Source organism: Belonocnema kinseyi, chromosome 4 (assembly GCF_010883055.1).
Source record: "Belonocnema kinseyi isolate 2016_QV_RU_SX_M_011 chromosome 4, B_treatae_v1, whole genome shotgun sequence".
Classification (NCBI taxonomy): domain Eukaryota; kingdom Metazoa; phylum Arthropoda; class Insecta; order Hymenoptera; family Cynipidae; genus Belonocnema; species Belonocnema kinseyi.
The window spans coordinates 12,136,883-12,145,650 of NC_046660.1; positions in this window are offsets into that span (position 1 = coordinate 12,136,883).

The following is an 8,768-nucleotide window of genomic DNA, read 5'->3' on the forward strand; positions in this document are numbered from 1 at the left end:
TCTAGTCGGGAGTGGTGCTGACTGAAAACAGATGATTTGGAGCGATTCGCGCGCCATCTGTTGGTCATTCTAAGGACTTATTGAACTACCCTCGTATATATACACCCTATTTTCATAAGGAATCTTAGCACAATATACTCTGGAGTTGCGATTGAAACATATTTGAATAATCATACATATTTTCTGGAGTCAGCATATTTTGACATTAGAAACTTTGACTAACGAATTGCCATAAAATTTAAATTAACTTCATATATTATTTAATTTAAATTAAGTTGAGAAAATGATACTTCATACAAAGAATCTACATGCAATGATAATCATTTGCTGTGGACTGTGTCTTGGAGAGGAACAAAAAGCACAGCTTGAGGCAGAAGATGATCATTCTGTGAAAGATAAAAGTTCCTCAATGGATGAAATTAAGGAATGCCTTGAAAAAGTCAATTTGATTGTAAATTTGAATTTTACAAACATGGGCCTACGCAAAATTGAAGACGGATTCATATCTAGTGCAGGTGTGTCAAACCTCCATCTAGAGGGCAACGAAATAGAAGAAGGATCCTTTCAGGCATTCGAAAAACTTCCAAATTTGAAATACCTAAATTTGGCGGGAAACAAGCTCAATCTAGCTACTTTCTTGGAATCTGGTGTTCAAGAAAATCTTGATACTCTTATTTTGGATCAAATACAATTTCTTCCAAAACCTAATTATTATTTTAAAGACAATCCTGACATAAAATATTTTTCTCTCGAGATTGGAACCAAACTGCCGAAACTCAGTCATCTGCATCTACAAGATCTTCAGTTAGAAAGTATTTCTTCACCGAATTGGACAAATACGTTGCCAAGTCTGACCTACTTATATTTTTCAGGTAACATTTTAAAACATACAATAAGTCAATTCCTGTTAGAATTGCCACCGACTATAAATCATTTGTATATCGAAAGAAGTGAAATAGAGTCGATAGATTTGAAAAATCATGAACATTTTCTATTCGAAAGCAAAGTAATTACTCTTTCTCTTGATGAAAATAAAATCAATTGTTTGGGAAGAAAACGTTAGTCGAATCCATATTATTAGAAGATTATCATACAACAAACTTAAATCAATTTACAAATTTAGAATTTCTGTCGATTTCCAACAACGGAATATTCTACCTCTCTAGCAATGAGTTTGAGCTAAATACCAAATTAGTTTCTTTAAATCTATCAAGAAATAAAATTTCAAATATAAATTACCTAGTATATAGAAATTTGTATAATTTAGAATTTTTGGATCTAAGTGACAATCAACTTAAAAGAGTATCAGGTATATGCGAATTAAATAAGTTGAGAAACTTGAATCTTGACCGCAATATTATAAATGTTATTAATTCCAAATATATTTATTCCTCTGATAGTTTGAAAAGTTTATCTTTGAGTGGAAATGGTATAGAAACTATTCCAGCTGATACTTTCAACAAATTGACAAATTTACTTGAATTAAATTTATCTGACAATAAACTAGCTCTCTTTGATTGTCAATCAATGAATCTTAAGAACTTATTGTTAAGTGGGAATCAATTTCGATCCATGGAAGATATATTGTTGGAAAACCAAACATTCTTGCACGTATTAGATATTAGAAATAACCCAATAAATGAGTTGCAACCATTTTTAATGCAATTCTTTATTGGCAAAAGAGTGATTAATGTACAACGATTAAAGTTTTAAGTTTTTGAGTAAATCAAAGCGATATTTTGTATCACAAAATTTGCTAAAAATGCTGAAAATAGTTGACAGTTCATAAATTATGAATGTTATTATTCTTCATTTTCTAGAAAAATGGAAATATATCTGAATTATACTATGTAAAAGAAAACCATGCCTAATTTTGTACGAAAAAGAATTTTATGAATTTAAAATGAATTATGTCAATTGTGTAAATTTGAATGTGAAAGAATTATAATTATGAATATTACCAAAAAGGTAGTAACATTATCTAACACCTATAAAACTAATAAACGTGAAAATTTCCGTTTAATCCGTAAAATTATTAAGATATTTTTCCTATGAATTTAATCGAATGCGTTTTTTATAATAATAATGCATAATGGTGTTCAATTTTGATGAAACAAGATTATATGGCATATTTCCTTTCTTTTATACTATATATTATATAATATTATAAAAGTATGAAAATATATTTTATCTTGTTTTTTCAAAGATGAGGTAAAATAGTATATAATACTATCTTACACACACACACTCAAACACACACACACACACGCGCGCGCGCGCGCTCGTGTATGGCCTTGCGTTTTATGCGGTCTTCTTTATTCTCTTGCTAAAATGTTCGTTTTGCTTTTTATGATATATATCATTTTCTTACCCTATTCTACAATTAAGTTAAAAATAGAAAGTTTGGCATTACTCATGTTTTAATTTCTGTATCATCGAATAAATCACATATTTATAGTAAATAGTACGCTACTTATATCTATAATAGATTTCACCTAACATCACTCAAAAACTATTTATTTTTTATTTTACTTGCATTTAATAAATATTAATACGTTATACGAAAGATATATGTTATTAAAAGTAAGAATATATATTCAATATTTTTTAAATACTGTTTTATAATTAGGATAAAAGAAGGTAAGTGAAGATACAATTTTTATCAGCAAACATAATTTTAGAGGTATTTGTTCTTGTAAAACGTTTTAATATTTAAAATAGGCCCTCTTCAAGGCCCCCTCCCCACCACCTGTAACGAAATATTTCTACCCATACATTACTAAATTCCAGCCATAAATTACGTACAGTAAAAAGTTGGGGAGCAGGGGGGGCAACTTTTAACTTTACGTAATTTATGGATTCAAGAAATAATAGAATATGAGACTTGAAACTATAAGGAAAACTTTTTGTATTTAAGATAATACATGCTTTGAACATTCAAATATCAACATATTTATCCTGTTATATTTTTAAAATAGGATCTATTATAAACGGATTAAAAAAATATTTCACATACAAATTAAAATTTTTTTCATTTTTCATTTTTTTTACAAAAAAAAAAGACTTTTCTATCATAGAAGATGAATTTTCAACAAAAAATGTAATAGTTGATATTTCAACCAAAAAAGAAGAAATTTTGACCAAAAATAATGAATTTTAAAACCAAAAAGACGAATTTTCAATAAATAAAGATTTTTCAGTCATGAAAGAAAAAACGTCACGTACATTGTTGAACTTCCGAGCCGCAAGATAAATTTTCTGTACAAAAATTAGATTCTCAACTAAAAAATATGAATTTTCAGGACAAAATAATTTTCAAACAAAAACATAAATCTTGATTAAAAAAAAAAAAAAATCTACAACAAAGTAATTAAACTTTTACCCAAGCAGTTGAATTTTTAATTAAAAAAGACCTATAACAAAAAATGGTTTCTTAAACAAAGTGGTTCAACGATAATTTTCAAACAAAATAGTGGAATTCTCAAGCAAAGAAGATTAATTTTCAAAAGAAACAGATTCATTTTGATCGAAGAACGATCAAATTTGTAATAAAACAGATCAATTTTTAAAGCAAAAAAATGTTCAAAAAAAGAATTTGAATTAACATCCAAAAATAATTTTATTTTGACTTTTCCATATCGAAGCATGGGTTTCAAACAAGAAGTAAGTTTTCTACAAAATGTTGAATTTTCAACTAAATATTTTTATTTTTTCCAAGCAAGATGACATTTCTACTAAAACAGATGAATTAAAAAAAGACAAATTTTCAAAAAAATAGTACAATTATCAACAAAAAATGCACAGTTGATTTCTCAACATCAAAATATGATTTCTAAAGAAAAAGTAAGTTTTCCAAAAATTAGTTGAATTTTCTACAAAAAAAAAAACGATTTTTTAAACAAAATTGTTAAATTTTCATCCAATTAGTTGCACTTTTAACCAAGAAAGATGAAATTTCTACTAAAACAGATGATTTTCTTCAGCAATTTTCAACAAATGTAATGATTTTTAGAAAAATATAAAAAAATAGTTTTTTCAGGTTTTCCGTGCCATGTTGGCAAAATAGATAATTAATAATAGATTTAATGCTTTCACGATGATTCATTTTGATAAAAAGAGATCATCAGTTTTATGTTAAGTTCATGTCAAACACAACTTTCTGAAAACTGTTTTTGACATCAATGATTATTATTCGGTAAAAACAAATTTTGAGGTATTTGTAAACTATTTTTCAAGTGTTAAACAATTCTTATTATTCATTTGAACAAACAAAGAGATGCCTTTTCAACAAAAATGGAATAATTACATTTGCAGTTAAAATTGTTAATTTTCAAGAAAGAACTTAAATTTGCAACCAAAGACATGATTTTTTAACTAAAATGATAAATCTTCAACTAACATAAATGAATTTTTAACGAAAAAGTATTAACCAAACAAATTTATTTCTATGGAAATAGTTAAACTTTAGCGCAATTAGTTGAATTTTCAAAGGTAAAAGGTGAATTTGCAATGAAAACTGTAATAGTTGATGTTTCATCAAAGAAACATTTTAATTTTAAATGAAATAAAATCTCAAGTTAACGACAAACTTTGTACAAAACAATTGACTTTCCAACCATAATAATTTAACCTTTAAACCCTAAAAACAAATTACTAACAAGCCAATTAATTTTGCATCCAAAAAGGTTGCCTTTTGAAACAAATTTTGGAATCTTCAACAAAATTCCAATTACATTTTTAGCCAAATAATAAAATTTTTAACTAAACTACATAAATTCCGAACCAAAAATATAATAGTTTGGACTTTTCATCCAAAAATAATTGGTATTTTTGAAAATTCTTTAGAATTTGTTTAAATGCCCTAAAATATTTCAAATCCTTTGGATCTACTTGAATTTATTGAAATCTTCCAAAATTATCCTAAGATTTGAATCCTTAAAAATCTTTTTAAATCCTTCAAAACTTTTTAGAGTTTTCGAAAATTCAGTTGAATTTCTAAAAATACCCTAAAAACTATGAAATTCTTAAAAATCTTTAGAAATACCTTCAAACATTTCTCAATTATTCTAAAGAAATGATTTGAAATCAATACTGTAAAATCCAGTGAAATTCTATTAAATGTGATGATACTGACTGAAATATTTATTAAAATATCTTTTGAGCTTTTAAAATCCCTTGAAACCATTAAAATCCTGAAAAATCTTATAACATTTTTAGGAATCTTTAAAAATATTTTGTACGTCTTTAAAAATTATTCCAAATCTTCCCAAATTCTGGGAAATTATTCTTTAAAATCACCTAAAAATGTTTTTCAATCGGAAAATGTTTTTCAATCGGAAAATACCTTGGAATCTACGAAAATATCCTAAGATATTCAGACATCTTTGAAATCTTTCGCAATTTCTTGAAACTTTTTAAAGCTCTGGAAAATTTCTTGAAAGTTTTAAAAATATCCTAAAATTTTTTTAATTCTTTAAAATCTCTTTAAATTATTGGTTGGCGTAAACTTTTCTCAATACAAACCTTCTTCTAGTCAGAAATTAAATTAAAATTTATGTATAAAAAAGTTGTAATCATTAAATAAGTTCTTTTTAATTAGAAAATTCAGAATCTGTGGGTCTGAGCGAATATCAACTTTAAAAAACTGTCTTTAACAATATTAAAATTGTAACGTTCTAGAAGGAAAATTTTCGGTATCCTCGCCAAAAAATTATAATACAAATGAAAATCTGTAAATAAATTGAATTGATAATAAGGATAAAAAGCAAGTAAGATTTTAAAAAGAGAAGAAGAGGGGGTTAGATAATAGAAGGAAAAGATTCTTTAGGGAAAACGAAAAGAATATATAAATAGGAGAAAAAAGAAGTATACTGAGAAATCTGATTCCATGAAAATTGATACTAAAATTCTTGCTATCCAATTTTTTCTCTAGATGCCACTGCAGGCTCGTATTTTCTAATCATATCTCTTTTAAACATTGTCTCCGGAAACAATACAATTTTTCTATCTGCCTCGGATAAAATTTTCAAAGAATATCACAATAATGTTGAATAATTTTCGCGGTTATGTCCCTGCTGTAACATTTTTTGGAAATTTAAATTTTTTGAATACGGAATAATTATTTTAACAATGAAAAATCTTTTTGGCGAATATAAACGAATTTAAGAAAAATGGGAATAGATGAAATGTCCAAGAATCCAATAAAGTAAACCGACTATTGCTGGGACAACGTAAAAAGTATGTCCAATACGGGGACAATAATTAGTAAATAATAATAAAAAATATTCTTCAAAATGTTTGAATGAACTGCAACAAAATTCGCCATTTTTTTGTATTTCAAAACTTTCTGCATAATTTGTACAGATTGTATTATTGAAATTTCCTATACACTAAAAGAAAAAGTAATATTTATTGCACATTTCTAATACGTTTAACAATAAAATTCATAACTTTATTAGCGATTTTATTCAACAACTTATGAATATTTTAATTTCCCGCATTTGGACAAATTTTTGGCGAAGTTGCCTAAACCGGGACGACCTGTTGCTGACTGCGTCAGTTTCGGACACTTGAATGTGAGTTGCTAAATTGCGTTTCCATTACTGAGATATTCATTTTCGCCGTGTCTTTAATTAAATTTTGCAATATTATGTTAGTGATATATCAAAAATATTGTTTATAAGGCATAAGCTTGCCGATCAATTGATTATTTATTCTAAAAAAGTTGTTCAAAGTAGTTAATTGAAACCTCCAATTCTAACCTCACAGTTTTCCAACTGTTTAGGTAAGTAATGTAATATAATTACAATATCTCATAAATTTAATTTTTCAATAAAAATGAGTAAGTATGCATTAAAATTTAATATTTTAGATTTATATGAAATATTAATGAGATTAATATTATCAATTTACCTTTTAAGATAAATTAAATAAATTAACTTTTCTGTTGAAAATTTATATTTTCAAATTAAAAATATAACTGTTTGGAAGAAAACTAATCATTTTGAATTGAAAATTCAACAGTTTTGATAGAATTTTTTTTATTTCCTGACTGAAAAATGTTTTTTGATTAACATTTGAACTATTTTATTCAAAATTCTTCTTTTTGATTTGAAAACGTATCTTTTTAATAATAAATTTCATCTTTCTTGAGCAAAAATGCAACTGTGGTTGAAAATAAATCTGTTTAGATTGAGGTTTCAACAGTTTGATTGGAAATTTGTTTTGTTTTTTAAATTGATTCGACTGCTTTAATATGTAATTAAAAATTTTTTTCGTTGAAATACCAACCATTATAATTTTTGATCAGAATTGAACTTTTTTTATTAACCTAATACTAAAATTTTCTAACAAATTCTTGAATTTAAAATTAAAAAGACTAATCTTCTACTAAAAAAGATGAATTCTTATCAAAAAATATAATAGTTGATATTTCAAACTAAAAATGATTTAATTATAAATTAAACATGACATGCTTTTTTAACAAAATAAGATTTTTTATCAAAAAAAGAAAAATATTTCAACCAAATTGTTGAATTGTCTACCATAATAATATCATTTTCAACAAAACAGTTGTGTTTTTCTAAAAAAAAAAGGAAATTTATAATAAAAATGATAAATTTGGGAACCAAAAAGACCAATTTTCAACAAAATAGTTGAAATATTAATCGAAACATGTTTTTCTGTCAATAAAATTTGCAACCAAATAATAAAATTTGTAACCAAAAAATAATTTAAATAGTTTCAATACTTTTTTCAATTTATGTATTAACTTGAATTAAGATGAATTCTAATTCAAAATTTACTAACAATCAGTTTAATTTGCATGTAAATTGATAATATTATTCTACAATATTTATATTTATATCATGTAATACAACATAATACAATAATACAATATAATATAATATAAATATAACAATATAATATAATACAATATAATATTTATATTCATATACAATATTTATATATATTTATTTATTTTCCCGTGTAGAAATTTTCCCGGTTGGCCCTAATACAATAAGGTTCCTGGTCGGATCCCGGCCGGGCTACACCTGGCTGGGTTTCATGGACAGGAACCGGGCGGGAGCCGGTCGGGCTACATTTTTCTCGAATCACGTAATCTGGGGCCGGCCGGTTACGGGCCGGGTCAACCCTGGTTATATCCCATGGTCGGGAGCCGGCTGGGCACTAGTCAGGTTAATGTTTTTGTAGAAATTACACATTTTTTAAGAGCCGTGATATTATCAAAGACGTAATTATGGATGCTAGATGAATTATTATTTGAAAATTATAATTTAAAGATTTATTAGATCAGTGAAACGAAAATGAGCTTTTTTAAATTCTTTAAAAAAAAACATTAAATTTTTTCGAATAATTTAACGTTTTAAATTAAACTGTTATCGATTCTGCTATGTGCAAGAACAGAAATGATACAATTTTTATAAACTTCTCTATATTGAGACAATGTTTAGCCTGTACAATTTCAAATTTACCGCCATATATAGCGCCTGCTGTGTCTGTCGTCTGCATAGACACTCAGTAATTTTCAGTTTCGCATATGGAACGAGAATGCTCCTTGCACTCACGTCGCGTCGTCTGTTCGAAGTTCGTAAATAAAATCGAGACTTGTAGCTAAAATCAACCTTATTTCAGTAATTAGTTTTAATCCCCCACTTAGTGCGCGAATAATAATTATTTTTAATTAAAATATAGTCTTGTGTATACAGTTTTTACTTCCTTCCTTCCTAACCTTAAATCACCACGTG